This window comes from Homalodisca vitripennis, chromosome 5, assembly GCF_021130785.1.
Source record: "Homalodisca vitripennis isolate AUS2020 chromosome 5, UT_GWSS_2.1, whole genome shotgun sequence".
Taxonomy (NCBI): domain Eukaryota; kingdom Metazoa; phylum Arthropoda; class Insecta; order Hemiptera; family Cicadellidae; genus Homalodisca; species Homalodisca vitripennis.
The window spans coordinates 167,364,012-167,381,520 of NC_060211.1; the positions used below are offsets into that span (position 1 = coordinate 167,364,012).

General features: G+C 31.4%; 1 pseudogene; it reads left to right on the top strand.

The window, feature by feature from the left end:
* Positions 1-16,760, top strand: part of LOC124363116 — a 31,403-nt pseudogene extending 14,643 nt beyond the window's left edge.
* The last annotated feature ends 749 nt before the right edge of the window (positions 16,761-17,509 follow it).

A 17,509-nucleotide genomic window follows, 5' to 3' on the forward strand; every position in this document is an offset into this window, starting at 1 on the left:
GTCTGCCCATCTATGCCTTAACTCTTGATATAAATGTTAGGGGAGTTGAAACTTGGTACATAGATTCCTCTTAGTACGGAAGGAAGGCCTCTACTGAATTGGGGGTCAAAGTCATCTATGTGTCGGCCTTCTGCCCATCGCCCGATATGCATTAACTCTTGAAAGGTCAGACGCGGAGTTGAAAGGTAATTCTGTTCCTCTCACGACAATGCAAGGACCCTACTGAATTTGGGGTCAAAATGATCGTCCATCTGGGAAGTTTTGAATCATCCGCCTTCTGCCCCGACCTTGCTCCGATGCGATTTAACTCTTGATATAAAAAATCATCTTGGCGGAGTACAATGAAACTTGGTACATAGATTCCTCTTGTACAAGGAAGGCGGCAAATTTCTTTGAAGAGGGATTTCAAAACTTAGTCATCTATGATAAGTCGGCCTTCTGCAAGGCAAGTATCGCCCTAGTAGGTATGCATTAATTCTAAAAATAAAGGTCAGAAAAAAATAATTGTTGTTTATTTGAAACTTGGCCCTTACTTTAAAAAACAACCCTCATACAAGGAAGGCCTCTACTGAATTTGGGGTCAAAAGATCGTCCATCTGTTTGCCTTCTCTGCCCATCTATGCATTAACTCTTGATATAAATGTTAGGGGAATTGAAACTTGGTACATTGATTCCTCTTAGTACAAGGAAGGCCCCTACTGAATTGGGGGTCAAAGTCATCTATGTGTCGGCCTTCTGCCCATCGCCCTGTATATGTATTGACTCTTGATAGAAATGTTAGGGGAGTTGAAACTTGGTACATAGATTCCTCTTAGTACAAGGAAGGCCCCTACTGAATTGGGGGTCAAAGTCATCTATGTGTCGGCCTTCTGCCCATCGCCCTGTCTATGCATTAACTCTTAACCCTTAGCACGCCGTAGACGGAATAATCCGCGATGTTGTTAGGTCTTATAACGCCGAAGACGAAATAATCCGCCCGCCGATCGATAAAAATATATTTTATTACTGTTTTTTGTAATTTATAAGCTCAATATATAAACCACAATACTAAGTAATGTACTGGCTTGACCAAATAATCCAGTTGCAGCTGTTAGCTGGCCGCAGTAGGTTAACAATAAATTGTTTAGTTGCCGGCAGCTGTTCTCCCACTCCCGTCTGTACGCCGTTGACGATACTATCCGCCATTACTGACTGTCAGTGGAGCACGCATTGTGCCTTTGGGAAGTGTTCTTGCGTTGTCATTCCTTATACAAACAGTTGTAAAAAGTTAATTATTACCATGTTTTAGGTGTTATAATCAAGTTTTTATTGTTTCTTTTCTGTTGTGTAATTTAGGCTCATCACCCAGACGATTCTGATTATGACGATTTTGTTGCTAAAGTTTTGAATGCTACGTTTTCTAGTGCTTATTATGAACTTATAAACTAATCAAGATCAGCATATTACACTTTATTTGTTTTCTTATCCTTGTACATAGTTTTAATATTTTTAATCACATGTAGGCCTATTTGATTACTCTGTAACCTGAATTTGATTTTTATTGAAATATTCCATTATTATGAAAAAAATGTGATTATTTTAATGCAAGTATTACATTATTGTAAAATTTATTTTTTGTTGTGTGTTATTAGTCATTAGGAATGAATAAAAAAAATAGCTTTGAGGAATTTTCATTTTCATTTTTTCACCTTAAAATGAGCGTAATCTAAAAAAATACTAAATTTATATCGGCGTTCAAAGGGTTAATAGAAATGTTAGGGAAGTTGAAACTTGGTACATTGATTCCTCTTAGTACAAAGAATAACCTTACTGATATGGGGGTCAAAAGGTTGTCCATCTGTTTGCCTTCTGTCCATCTACCTGTCTATGGAATAACTCTTGATGGAAATTTTAGAAGGAATTGAAACTTGCTACATAGGTTCTTGAAAGGATAATAGGATTTCGGAAATTTGCCATCGTTATAGGTTATATAAGGTATAACACACACCGTATTGTGTTATACATTTTATAACCTGTAACGATGGCAAATGTCAGAAATCTTGTTATCCTTTCAAACCATCCATTGTCAATAACAAACTTCAAATAAAGGACATACTTTCTTGTTGGTCCAAGGGAGAACCTTAATAATTTGAGGTCAAAGGGCAGTCCGTCCCTCTGTGCGATAAACTCAAAACTCATTCTTCCTTTGCATAAATTCTGTTAGGTTCCTTGTTGCTCTGTTATATCGGTTTATTATTCTAGCTTTTGTGTATGTTACGTTGATGGTGTGTTAAAGTAAATAAACCAAGTAAACCAAATTAATCCAACATTACAGAAATTACTATGGTTTTTATTTTTAGTTTTTGTTTCACAAAGATTTAATTGTAAACTGTTAGTAGAAGTATAATTTATTGATTTGGTCGCACACAATGTGTGATTCTATAAGCTTCAAAATGTTTACATTAATTTTTTAAGGTTGTTACTTAGCACTAATCTTGTTTTATGTAGCTGACATTCAGAATCCTCTTCCACCTCAATATCAATGCAAATAAGTTAAATAAATGCCTGATACCGGTGGAGTGTAGCTTGTATTATTAATTTTATTGTTGTTAATTTTGTACAAATTATTCGACCTACATTGAAATTACAATTTAAGAGAGCAATTTGATTTGTGAGTACTTGGTTAAACGCATAAAAGTTCCTCATACAGGAAGTAACGGTATCTTTTATTGTTGTTCCTTTATTGTTGTTCCGTCAAATATTTTACTATCTGTTTTTGTTCAAATGTTTATTGTTGTCAGTTGTTTTATCTGATCTGTTTCTGATTATTTTGATGAGACAGCAGCTGTTGTTGACTGTTTATAACTGTGTCTTGATAGGCAACCTACTCAGACATTCCAAAGCGGTTAATACTCACATATCATTAAACTCACAACATTATTAAACACAGAACACAAACAAACACAAAACTATGGTTTACACAATAAACACAAAATAGTTAGCAGTTAGCACTCCTTGGTTGTTAGTAGCTCCTAAGAGATGGAGAAGCTTATTAAATTAAATTAAAAAATTAAACACTCAACACAATACAAATATTGGGAAGGATGTAAATTTAAGCAAGGGTCACATTGGTGGTGTTGTCTCATCAATGATAATATATTTTATTATACTCGTTGATGAACAAACATGTGCATCCAGACCATCTAGGGTATCTTCTGATTGCTTTGCCAATCGCCATTTTTAACCTGATTCCAGTGGTCTTCTGTTCCACAATTCATAATTCACAGTCCACATTTCCTCCCTTTTGCTTGTTGTTCTGTGCTGTCCACTTTCCAATGATCCCTTGCCCAAAATGTTATTTTGTCACCAATACCATAAATATTATATTTGTTACAATGCCTCTGTTATAATAGGTATACTGTAAGTAATGAATTATCCCACCCAGCCACACAAAGTTTAGATTTATTTGATAAAATGATGTAAATGCATGGTATGTATATTATTGTAATGTAAACATTAACTGTCAAGTTTTTGGAAAATATGGGTTTTGCTGACAAGTCCACTGGACTTGGAAAACTCTAAATTTGAAATGAAATGAAATATGCCTTTATTTAAGAGGCGGAGTTAGGGCTATTTAGCTCTCTCTACCACTCAACCTATGTGAGGTTATATTATATATATATATATATATATATATATATATATATATATATATATATATATATATATATGCGTATATTATATATACACAAATTATATTAAATTTTAAAAAAAATTAATTAATTAATTATTTATTATTAATTTAATTATTTTTATTTAATTAAATTTGCAAGGAAATGTAATTAAATAAATGTATTAAAAAATAAATAAAATAGTAGCTTTACTCAGAAAAACACAATTAATGTGTTGTGTTAATTTTTATAAGAGGGGGATATTCAAGCAAAGTCTTCCAAGATTGTGTGTCATAAACTACATTAAAACCTATTATGATAAACACCTGGTTAAGAGATGCTATCTTATTTAGTACAATAAAGCTGATATGAACCGCAAGATTTACCGCTGATGTGATGTGTACACTAATTTTGACCCCTTTTCGTTTCAGATCTGGGTGACACTAGACCTGCTTCTTTACTGTGCTCAAATATGCAAAGAAATCTGTGACTATTTACACATAGAACTGTTCAGGATCACGCCAAAGGAAGGTATTAGTCACCACACGTCCAAAAACGGTACGCCAGTGAATACAGTCAGTACTAATATGGATAAGGGTAGAACGACGAGATCCAAGCGGCATCATCACTGAGTTAACCGTTACAGACCAACTGTTACAGAAAGCACTGTGGTATTTTTCAATAAATTGTGTTCGCCACCGAACCGTCAATATTGTCAAAAATTTGTTGTTGTAACTTTTACGTTTTCAATGTTTCGAAGAACATTTTTACAAACACTTTTTTGGAAAAAACTGGAAAAAAAGTGTTTATACGATAAAGTGCTTTCAGTACTACAATTGGTCGTTGCTCTCTTGAATGTGGTATCTGTTCTTGGGACCTGTCCACTAACCCCGTGTAGTCATCTGTTTGCTGTTGATTACAGTGTCCGTAGTCTGTCACTAGTGTAATCTCGGTGCTACCTGTACAACTCGACTACCCACACACCAGCTGTATTATTGTTTGTTCTGTAACACTTCAATTCTTCCTTCTTGCCAATATTGTGTAATGAAATATTTATTTTTGTAGTTAATTGTAATAGCCTGTTGCAATGTAATCGCAATAAAATTGTGAAATAAAGAGATATGTGGATGAATTGTCTTATTAAGGTAACGTTAAGGTCGTAAGTTAGGGATTTAATTTTGTAAGAGTTAGTGGTAATTAGATAAATTGCTGGTTTGACTGTTAAAAACAGAATTCAGAGTTACATGGATGGAACAGTATAAAACATCAGGGGCGGGTGAGGGTAAATGATTAAAAGCAAATATATCGTTTGATTATAAATCTGTAAGTTATTAAAATAGTATTGAGAAACAAATTTAAGTTTTTATGTACATTTAAAAAATGTCTATACATTGGTAGGATACTCTGAATAAATGACAGCAAAGAATCTTTTTTTTAACCTACAGTGATTTTTAAAACACTTATTTAATAATTATTCTCACCCACTCATTTGCTATCACACTTCCAACCTTCGCTCAAGTCTCTCTGAGCACGTTGAGCTCTAGTCTGAACTTAACGATTTTGCAGATTTGTAAACATACTTTACTATAAATAACATTTTTTCCAATTAGCTTAAAAAGTTTTAGAGGGAGAGCACAGCGTAAAAAGTTTCCAGATTAGCACAGTGCTGGTCAAAGCTATAGGAAATTGCCACGCACCTCATTCCTAGTGGTGCAACCAGTCTCTACTGTAGTCTGCCAAGATTTTATATGGTCATGCCAAACCATTTAATAAAAATATTGTTTTTTAGTATGATTGATTTTTCAATATGGATTTATAATTTTTTTTATCTACTTCAAATAATCAAACCCAGATATGTTTATTTTTGGAAAAAGAAAGATAGTGCAAAAACAAAGTGAGCACGAACCATATTGTTTCTTTTGAAAAACCACAGACCAAAATTGTATGAGCATCTTTATTTACATCACCACTGTGGAGAATTTGAGGCATAAATTTGTCATCAATATTCAATCTCGATATTTACTGAAATGAGATCAATGAATTTCAGATAACGTACTAATCTTCTTAATTAATTCTTTTGTACAAATGTTCAAACTTTTCTGTAAATTTGGGTACTTGATGGGCTTCCAGATTGAGGTGTGTCATCTGTCGGTATTGCCATTTTCAGAAAACTACTTGAATACTTAAGTATTTCCCAAAGCATTTCCCATGTACGCTGATTTTATCATCACAAAGTTTCAGTGGTTTTGTCAAGCAAAAAAGCGAAGTTTCACAACAGCGAGCTGATTGCTAGGATCTATGAGGCGCGTTTATTTAGAAAGTACCGTTTTGAAATTCCGCAGCAGCAGTGCTGCCGCTGGTATCTTGTTCTTGCACATCATGTGTGTTCATCTGTAGGCAAGCCACAGGCGCAATTATGGCAAAAATGGATCGTTTTTATTTCTGTTAATGCATACTTCAAATACCACCGTCAATTTAGAATCCCGCCGACTGTGAAGTACGTGCTGTTATTTGTTTTCTAGGTGCTAAAGGTGTGAAAGTAGTTGAAATTCACTTTCAGAACTGTGAAGTGTATAGAACACATCAGTAATGGAATGGTATTAAAATGGATAAGACCTTTCAAAGATAGGTGAATAATGTTCATGACAAGGAATAGAGTGGATGAGCCTCAACTACAATCACCAACACCAACAATCTGGCAGAAAGTGAATGATAAAGTGAAAATGAACAGACATTTCAACATTTTTTTGTTATCAGATGAGTTTTCTCAAGTTTCAAGAAGTTCTTTCTATGACATTTTTTCTAGAAACATGTTTTGCTGTATGACAATGTTCGTCTACATGCGGCAAAACGAACTTAAAATCTCATCACAGTATTTGCTAGGAACAATTTGATAATCTCCAAACAACCCCCAATTTCAGCGCCCAGTGACTAATATTAGTTCTTTCATTAGAAGATGCATCTTGAAGGTCAGCATTAACGATGACAATGGCGTCAAACCGCAATCCTTCTTATATCAAATATATATACATCAAAACAGTACTTCCTTAAAAAAAACATGCCAAGGCAAAAAATGAGCATGTGAAATTGCTCTCATCTTTCCAGATAAATCCAATTGTAACAAGTTGCTTATAGTAAAAATTAGTACTATAGAAACTCCAAACAGTAGATAATATTAGGTCCTGCACATTGTAGATGATGCACAAAAAAATTATATTGCCAAGAATAAGTGATAAAAAGCTTTTGTTTTTTAGTTGTTGGATATGTTTGAGATATGTTCAATCTCAACAACTTTCTAGATTGAGTACTACCAACGATCTCAATTCTTAGAAAGTACTAACTTTGATTTGTAGTTTACAGTTACCATACTGCAAGGAGTGAGGTACCACTTTTCTCTATGCGTGGCACTTGGCATTCCTATAGCTTCATCTCAATTTCTTGAATTTTCTTTTTTCTCTGTACTATTTATTTGCTTGTGGAAACAATTCTGCCTTTTGTGTTTCTACTTCTGGCTGGATAGGCAACTGGCCTTTTGTTTACACCATGCCTTTTAATGCCCTTGATGTTTGTAAATAAATGCTGTATGCTTTCAAAAAGTTTTCTTGTGATTTGCTTTTGACGTAAAATCTTTGAAGTCAACCGATCTTCACTTATTTTTGCAGTGACATAAAAGAAGATTGATATAAAAGCGATAATTTTACTGAAAAACAATCACGTAGACACATTAATTGTTATGCACAAAATACATTCCTTTAATAAGTCTACCAAAAACTTTACCTTTTTGAAACGTACAAAGTTATTGGGTTTATATACACAAGATTTACGTAAATTCATAGTTTTACAAAACGCAATACCAGAAATACTGAATTATTTCTAAAATATAAGTCAATTGTTAAGTAGAATATTGGTATTAAATTTGTAAGTTGGTTTTTTATGGGAGAATTGTGAATAAAATTACGTGCATGATCATCAAAATACTTAGGACGTTATAAACGAATTATATATGGAATTAAATTCATTTTAAATATAATAAATTAATAAACTTTTAGTTGATTATATTTTTAAGTATGTTTCCTACCATTTAAGAGATTAATATCATTTAGGAACTCTACTTAAAGTGATTGTCTTAGATGTTATACGTTACCCCCTGTATCTTGCTCCCTGTTAACAGTTGAGCTATACATTGTATTATCTTGTGTGTACAGAGTAATGTTGGATTGTGTATATGAATTGTTACTGATGTTCTAGCCAAAGGCTTCTAAGTTATCAGCTTTATTAAGTGTAATGTGTTATTCTTGCCTTCTAGGATAGTTGTATTTATTTTATTCAAATGATTGTGATTATTGATTTTAAATATTTTGCTAATGTCAGAATAATTCTTCCTTGTGTAAGCGATTATTTCTATTGTTTAACAATATTATTAAAAATGAAGGCCATGTTGAACGTTGTCAGAAAATAACCTATTAACAATAACATGTATACAACATTTTCTTAAACCAAATTAAAATAAAATACACATGGAAATTGGTTGTTCTTTACTTCCACGGCTAATCTCTCTATGGGAAGGTCATTTTATTGTTTTTTTGTACTAAAATAAAACAGTAAGTTGTTGGTAATGGTAGTTTTGTAATTAGTTGTGAACTTCAAATTTTGTCGATTGTAAGTTTTGTCTTTGAGACCAGTATATTGTATGACTTGCACATTTTAAGCACACTGTTGCAGATTGATGTTGACGTACCATTTTACCTGCAAGATATCCCGTCATTTTGACACCATTTTATACAGAAAACATGAAAGAACATCCAGGTATCATCCTCGTATTGGAAATGTATGATTTTCTCGTCTAAGCGGAGAAGGAAAATTGTTTGTCTGGAATTAAAATGAATTATCTAAATGGAAATGGATAAATTAACGAATAAAATACATCTTTATGAACAAGTTCTCTTTTAATTCTTATATCTCTGCAAATAATATCCAACTAACAGCATGTTGGGATGTGGATAATTTTAAAATTTGATATTTTGAACAATAATGAGTGTTTTAAAATGTATTTTTTTTGTTTTTAATAAAGTATATAATATATATATATAAGTCCCATTCCACATCTTGATTTTTGAATTAATGATGTACAAATTTCCTTTGCAATAACACTGATAATTTTATTATTTCATGTATGAGTAAAGAATTAGACTCATTTTGAAATCAGAGGGTGTTTGGGGATTGGAAAGAAATATTATAATTAAAATATCTTGATGAAATATCACTCTCTTTATTTGTTTATAAAATTCACAAAGCTAAACCCAAAACCATATATCTGACTACCACATCCAATATGACTGTATTAATTTTATTTTGTTTTTAAAATGTAAATGTTTTTAAAATTCTTCTTTGGTTAAAGAAAATACTGTTTATTTTCCAAAAACTAGGGCTATTGAAATGCTTGATTCCTCATTACTGTATCGGTTTTGTAGTAAAACCAAATCTTGTTCAATACAGAAATGAAAAATATGTTGATACAAGCAAATACTTGTCAAATAACATTGTACTAACCATAAACTTGATGAAGTACGAGACGAAAAGTGCACATGACACAAATTTTGCATACACAGCAATCAGTTGACATGGTGCAAAGTGCAGTGGGTCTGCAGCAGTGAATATGTTAAAAGGAAGTAAAAGCTAGTATATAAAAAGTAGTAAATTTAAGCAAGTTCCCCAACTTTTTGAACACTAGTCCTTTATCATGAGCTTTGTAAATATTTAAAGTAATTTTGCAATAGCGCTTGATTTTTATATCTTTATGCTCAAGGTGTTGCTAAATATTGTCCGAAAATGTATAGACTAAACATGCTAGTTTTCTATGGTATAATTTAATCCTGATAAATTATGAATAACACTGACTCCATTTGTTCACTTGAGAAACTCCATATTTAACAGTCTCCTTTTTTCTTCACTTACTGTATTCAAAGCTTTAACTACAAACTTTCTATTTCTTGGCTCTCAAACCGCACCATGAAATTCTTCATACACTTAAGAAATGTTTTGAACTACATAAGTATTGTAGAAATGCAGACTAATTTCTTTAATATGTTAATTAATGAATCCATTGTTGACTTTTCAATATCCCTACAACCACTGGGTCTCTTGATTAAACCTTAAGCCCTAATTCTCATATTTACAAGAGTTTTGAAGTATTGTATATAATTCAGTGAAGTACAAAAAGTAACATTATATAAAAATAAAACATACCAAAATTCAATGTGTTTTCTTTAGTAAAAATTTAAGAAAAACTGTTTCACTTTCAAAGACTATTAGGTTTTTATTCTTGAATCCAATGCCAGTTTCCAAACACTCACAATGCTTCAAATTTTTACTAGATTCATAATATACGCAATTATAATTTAAAAAACACTTATAATAAAAAATCAATAAAAATGTGTCTTGTATCAAATTTATTTTATTTTATTTTTTTATATGTATGGAAAATGTTTCCAACTTAAATTTCTTTGGATATAAATTACTGTACGTAAATATACATATAATACCATGATTCTTACTCAACATAACAATATATAAAACAATATGTACAATTTATTTTATGTAGTTGTAACAATGTAATAATGAATATGTGACATAATGCGTCATGATCATGACGTATGCGGTTGAGGGTGTAATTGAGTCACAATTATGACACAGCGATTGTAGGGTTACATACTTTACATTTTAGGAATAATATTTTTTCGAGTGAGACTATTACAGTCATAAAGTAATATTTATAATTCCATAACAATCAATAAGTATTTGCTGTTAAGGGAATTAAACTCTTCTATAATGCAAAAAACCAGCCCACTGGTACAACTAACTGCAGAGATATGAAAGAATTCAGGAGGAAGAACGTGAATTCAACTGAGATACTTTTGAAAACAAACCAGAAACATGTTTAAATTAGGAAATTCTGTTTTATAAAATTTCAAACAAAATAATGATATTGCATGTTTAGACCCGTTTGATATGGAAACACCATTGTAGAATTTGGAAGTTACAATTATAAGAAAAATTTGCAGAAGTGAAGAACAAATAGACAGTAGAGAATAGAATAAAGGGAATAGAAGAGGGAATCAGTTATTGGGTTACACCAGTTGTCATGGTTGCCATCGCTGTCTCATTGGTTTTCTGCACTTACATCACGTATGCCTGAATCACTGGTTTTAAATTCTCAGCTTCCAATTTCCAGCATATTCAAGATATCCTTTTTTTATTTTTTTCATGCGTACTCTAAACTAAAAAATATATTTCATCAGTGATGTAACTAATTAGGGTGGGGTGAGAAGGGTAAAACCCCCTCCAAATCCCTTAAAATTTAAAAATATATATCTATAACATCAATTGAGCTAGTTTAACTACAGCAAAAAAGTTTTACTTTGAATTAGGTCTTGCTATTTTATTTAAATATTTATCCCATATTCCCGTGTGATGTGGTATTCAATCAGATTCATCTCCAAAGCCAAGTCCTAGTTGTGCCGCTGTACTTTGTATTACATAAGATTAGTTTTACAGTGACAAATGTTTTAGTATGAAATGGAAGTATTTTGTGGTTACTAATTGTTCAAATATACTTCCTTCACTCTGCTTACTTCAATGTGGGCATATATTGATTGAAAATGTCACTTAAAGAATTGAAGCCATCTTTGAGTTTGTTATCTCTATAAGTATGCTTTAAGTAAACAGTAAAAAATACTATAACATTATTTTAACAATTATTCAACTCAATTTTTATTTTCAAAGATAAAAATAAAAATATTTTTACAAAAATTTGTATTTTCAAAGACAAAAATAAAAATATTTTGACAAAAAATACTAAGAATATATTATAGTGTTAAAAAGGCTTAGACACATTATTAAGAAAATCAGAAATAAATAAAAATGATCTACTTTGTCCTTTTGCTTTGAAGTCCATCTTTTGTCTTTTGCCACTGTGGATTCTCTTCATTCTGCCTTATTTCTTCAGGATCTTTCTGACCAATAAATTTAATGGTGATTTTTAAGATAGCCAATTTAATTTTTTCAATCTATCCAATTTAAATGTTATTTTAAAAATATTTGATAAGCATGTTTTGGTGGTCTCCAGCCAGTATGAGGAATCACTTGTAACGATTCATCTTGATGCTTGTTATTTAAGAGAGATATGAACAATAGAAGATGTCTTACTTCTTTAAATTGTATTTCTATCATTGGATTTACAGAGTAAAGCACAACAAATGTATTTAGCTTGGTAGCTTTTGTATCACCAGTCTACTCTAAGAATATAGTTCAACCTATATTCAGCAGTTAATCAGACCAATACTGAATAACAACTATACAATACAACATCTAAATAATGGTTGGGAGAAACAGCTATACAATGCAACATTAAGACAGTGGTTGGGTAGAGAAACAGCTATACAATGCAACAGCAAGACAGTGGTTGGGTAGAGAAACAGCTATACAATGCAACAGCAAGACAGTGGTTGAGTAGAGAAACAGCTATACAATGCAACAGTAAGACAGTGGTTGGTTAGAGAAACAGCTATACAATGCAACAGCAAGACAGTGGTTAGCTGGAGAAACAGCTGTATAATAGAACACCTAGATATTGGTTGGCTAAAGAAAGTGGTATAGAATGCAACAGTAAGACAGTTGTTGTCTGGATCGGGCGTTCATGTTTTGCTGGCGGGAACCTTGTACTAAAGGTGACCAAGCCCAGGATTACTCTCTGAATAAATAACATCAAATGGTGATGTGCCTCTATTGTAAACTCTGTGACCACTGCATTTACTTCAAGTACAGTTTGAACAAGGAAAGACCTTGTTTACAACCGTAAACAAGGTCCTTCCTTTTTCAAAATTCATAGCTCACAATCACTGGAATATTCAAAGTTTAAATTAATTCATTTGTTCAAGAATATTAAATTCAAGCAACACATTTTCTTTTGTATATTTTTTAAGGAGAGACCTAATCTCTCGAAGCCTCATTCTGCCCATCCTCATGGGCCAATGGCCTCTGCGAGGGTGTTATCAAACAGAATAATGGGGAAAAGTCGATACAGTACAAGGTTGATGATACTGATAAAAAGAACTACGGTCACAGACAGGACTTGCCACCTGCATTATCTTCAACTCAGATCTAAAGTCTGACATCTTAGACCATTCAGCTATCGGCACTCCCATAGTCCTATACTGTGATCAACATTTGAGTTCAGAGTGAACAACATTCTATGGTACAACATTTGAAACATATTACTTAAGTACGAGTATGTATACTTTGAATGAAGATTCTTGGAGCAATGGAAAAGTATTAATTTATTTTCACTAGTCAATTATTACACATTTTCCAATATAAATTTTATTTTCTGCGAGGCCTTTCAGAATCGAAGAAATTGCACTTTTGTGAAGTTACGTGATGATGGAATCTTCAATTCTGAAAGGCCTCGCAGAAATAAAATTTATATTGGAAAATGTGTAATAATTTACTAGTGAAAATAAATTAATATATACTTTGTAAACAGTTCCTGAAAAATCAAGGAAATAAAAATTCAAGCAGTATTTGAGCAAGTTATGCAAAAGTATGAACAAAGGTGATACCTAGAATACGTCTATAACTGATCAAACTTTTTTATTGTTAAAGTAAATTTTGAGTATTTGGAGGACAAACAAGAGATTATGACTGGATAATCAGTCACTCTTAAGTGGTCTCACACTTTTTGAGTGGTACGTATCTGCTCCAAGTATTAAACATTATTGTAAAGAATTTATGTGCCCTTTTTCATTTATAGTAACGTGATGCCTGGAAATATGGCTCAGTTTTTCTTGAGCATCTAAAAATTTGTCATATATTTTTAATTTTCCTCAGAGCTAAACATGTCAGCTAATGGAACACCATACAGACGAATGAGTTTCCCAATGTTACGTATTACTTAGTTAAATAGAGACATTCGAACATAGTCATGGAAAATGTATTTTATGTAAAGTTCAGTCTCTCCACACTTAGCAAGTTGACGCTCACAGTTGTAAAAGTAGTCGGAGTGCAGAAGCTTGTAACCATGGGATTGACACAGGCAAGTAAACTTGGTTGGGCTTTGCTTGTAGTATAACGTAGAGTTGTAAATCCTTGCTTTGTAGATTCTAATCTGTATTGCTTTACTACCAACTAATCTGTTACTTCTCTTTACTTACATATGAAAAAACTTTAATTCAATTAACATTTTATAAACCATCATATATTAAATAAACAACTAACAATTTAGCTTGATAAAAATTCAAATCTACTATAGTTTTAATATAATGTCATTAAGAACATTTCAGTTTACTTTTATAGTCATGGGCTTTTATAGTACATAAATAACAATTCTTTTAGTTTTCAATGGTTTAATAGTATTAGAAGTCCTATGTTGAATTGATTTCTCCAAAATTTTAATATAACCTGTTTTACAGATTATGAATAACAGTTTTTTCTGGAAGTAAATGTGTGCCATTTTTCATTTATTTCAATAATAAAAATGCTGGAAAATGTATTTTATTAGTGGTTTTAAAGAAATGTGAAGTTTTTGACAAAAAAAAATTAATTTGTATCAATTACACTACAGTATACCTTGTCAAAGTTGATAAAAATATGTGTGTATATGCATTTGTCTCATACCAACAAGTGTATTCAAACCATGATATTTCCTTTAGGTACAAAAAAACTAATGAACAAAAACTTGTACCAAGCTTTGTTTTATTTTTTTACTTGTAGTATTGCTGGTAATTATGATAAATTTCAATCTTACATAAGGTATTAAACCTACATTTTACCAAGAAAACGTAATTTATATTTTGGGAAATTTTATGAAATTCAGAGGAGAAAACATGTTTTGATTGCGTTATAAATTGATAAAAAATGTTTTTAAATGGAATATGATGAAATAAATAAAATCGGCCTACAGACAATAATATTTTTTTAGTACGTAAATTATTAAGTGGACAATCAGTGTGTTTAATAAACAAGGTGCAAATAATGAAGCTACCATAGCATCTGACAGCTTAGGGTCACATGACCAAATAGGACAGCCCTGATTGGCTTGTGTTCGGAAACCACGGTTTGACTGAACGAACCCTTTAAAGAAAACACATATTGATTTAATCATCAATCTTTAACATTGCTTTATAATAGTAGAACACATTGTTTACTTGAAAATGATATTTCCATTACGTATAGTTCAGCATAGAGTTTATATCTCAATTTTTATCGTTGAGAAAACCCGGTTTTTCTTTTCATAGTACACACCTTCTCTTTCTGTACTAGATATTGTATTTTACTCTTCCCTTGCAGACCAGAGTGTTCTGAAGATTCTATGTAGAGGCATCATTTGAATCATCATGGTTTCATTTGTATTTTTATACAAAGTTCACATTAAAGTCGCCTAAGAGAATTTGTATTCTGATACAGTGTGTACTACTAATTATTTTAAAATGGTGAAAATGTAATAAAAACCACCAAAGTCCTCAACAAGGCATGATATAGTAGATCAAAATTATAATTAATTGGAATTAACAATATGATCTCAAAAATAAATCACACTTGCATGCAAATATTCATCAAATTTTGACTACATTTGTGGTATTTATTATGGTTTTAACTGGATGTGTCCAAAATGAAATGTGGTTGTTTGTTACTTTTGAAAAGGAATTTTTAAAGATATGGAGGCAATTTGCGTACTATTTTAAATTATTACAAATAATTTATTTAAGTAATTGATAGCATTGTTTTAACAAATAATATAACACCTCAACATACGTCAAATTATAAAAAAATATGATTTTAAAATATGTGTTACAACTGTATTTGAACCTGGCGTTGTGCTGCAATATTGACTAATACTTGTAAAGATCTTATAACAATAAAAATAAAATACAATTATTATTATTGATTGGCCTGGACTAATAGAACCATTCCAATAGGTCCCCATATAGCCCCATTTGGAAAAGATATAAAAAAACAGCATTAGTTTTTAAGTGAACCATGTGTACAAAATGATACGGCTTATTTATGTTTCTTTTTTTTTGTTATCTCTATTCTTATTTCACCTGATTTAAAAAAATGTTTCATCAACTTCGCCAATTCAAAAGCGTTGTAACACAACTAAACGTAATATGAATCCAGCTCATTACAGTTGGTTTACTGAGGCTTCCAGAATAAAAATTTTAAATAAGTTCAAAATTCACCAAAACCCATGTTTTGAGTTTAATAAAAGGAGACTAAATAGGCCAATGCCAGACTTGGAAGTTGAAGACGTAATGTTTATAGCCACTAAACCTCAACTGTTTTCGTTCTTTCGCAGTATTGCTGTTTATATTCTTTAAATATGTAGCATATGATGTGGCATGTAATTTAATTATTTCAACCGAACATCAAAATACTGCTTGTCTTAAAATGTGAGGAAAATAGATTTAATATGTTGGAAACTTTACTCATATTTACATAGAAGTTTGTTTTGTACTTTTTAGTAAAGGAACAGTAGATCGATCGTTGTTTGGGATGATTGCAGTGGTCGAAGTCGATGCAGACACAATCGTTGTCATCACCGATGATAAATTACCTCTTCTGGACTCTGAAGACAGTGAAGATATGTGACCAGCTGATATTGTGCTTCGAACAATTGTTGACAGTTCTGTGTATTGAACAAAACTTTTGCCTCCGAAAACTGGCTTTAGCCTGTTTATAAAAAACTTTTGAAAGTGTAGGGCAATAATAATTTTATTTTGTTATTTATTCTTATATATTAGTGTTTAATTTCTACTTATTTTGTACAAAAGACATGTTTAAATATTTTTTTCTCATGTTGTGTGTAAGTACCAAGCAAAAATAGTTTTAAGTTGTGTTTTCCTTTATTATCATCTCAGGTACTGGTACTGGTATTTAATTTAAATTTTGGGAATTACCTTTGTTCATTCTATTCTAGGGTCTGTTTCATAAACACTGTCTAGCATGGACTTAGTAAGGGTCAATTGCCTTTACATACAAATTAATTTAATGACAAAGGTAAACTCTGGAAGGTAATTCCTTACACAAAAATTACAAGTGGTTTCTGTAAAAACAGGTTCCAATTTTTTCATTTTCTTGTGATTTTATTTCTTCACCTTATGATATTTTAGTTCTGAGAAATCCTAATTTAAATTTAGTTTTTATTATGAACTAGCTGTTTCATGCGACTTTGCATGCTTTTCGTAAGCTTTGCCCTTATATGAGCACATCTGTTTCAAGTGAATTATATTTTCAACACCCATCGGTTGAAAATATTAGAGTTTGCCTTTTTGCTATAATCCGAAAATCTTTCAAAAGTGTATTTTTATAGCCATTGTACACGTACATGTATTTATTATAAAGTGGTCTAACACTTGTTCAACCAGAGATTTATTTTAAAAACAAATATACATTATAACTTAGCACCTTCAAATAGTGTTTAGCTATTTAATACACCTAACTGTCTCATAATTGCAGTTTATAATGTGTAGGTGCCTTGGTAACTTTTATATTTTGCAGCACCGCCTGGTGGCGAGTTACATCAATGGGCATAGCTTATAAACTTTCTTCGTTATGAAAAATACATACAAATTTTTACAATGATCGGTCAAATAGTTTACGATTCTATAAATGACATACAGACAAACATTAATTTACATACATATACTATATATATTGGATATAGTTTTAATTTATTTTTGTACTTTTTACTATGTTATTTGAGTATTATGATTACACTTTGAAAATAATTATGTTCAAATACATTTATTAGAATTAATTGTAAGACAACCTAACCTCAAATAACTTGAACCACAAACATATGA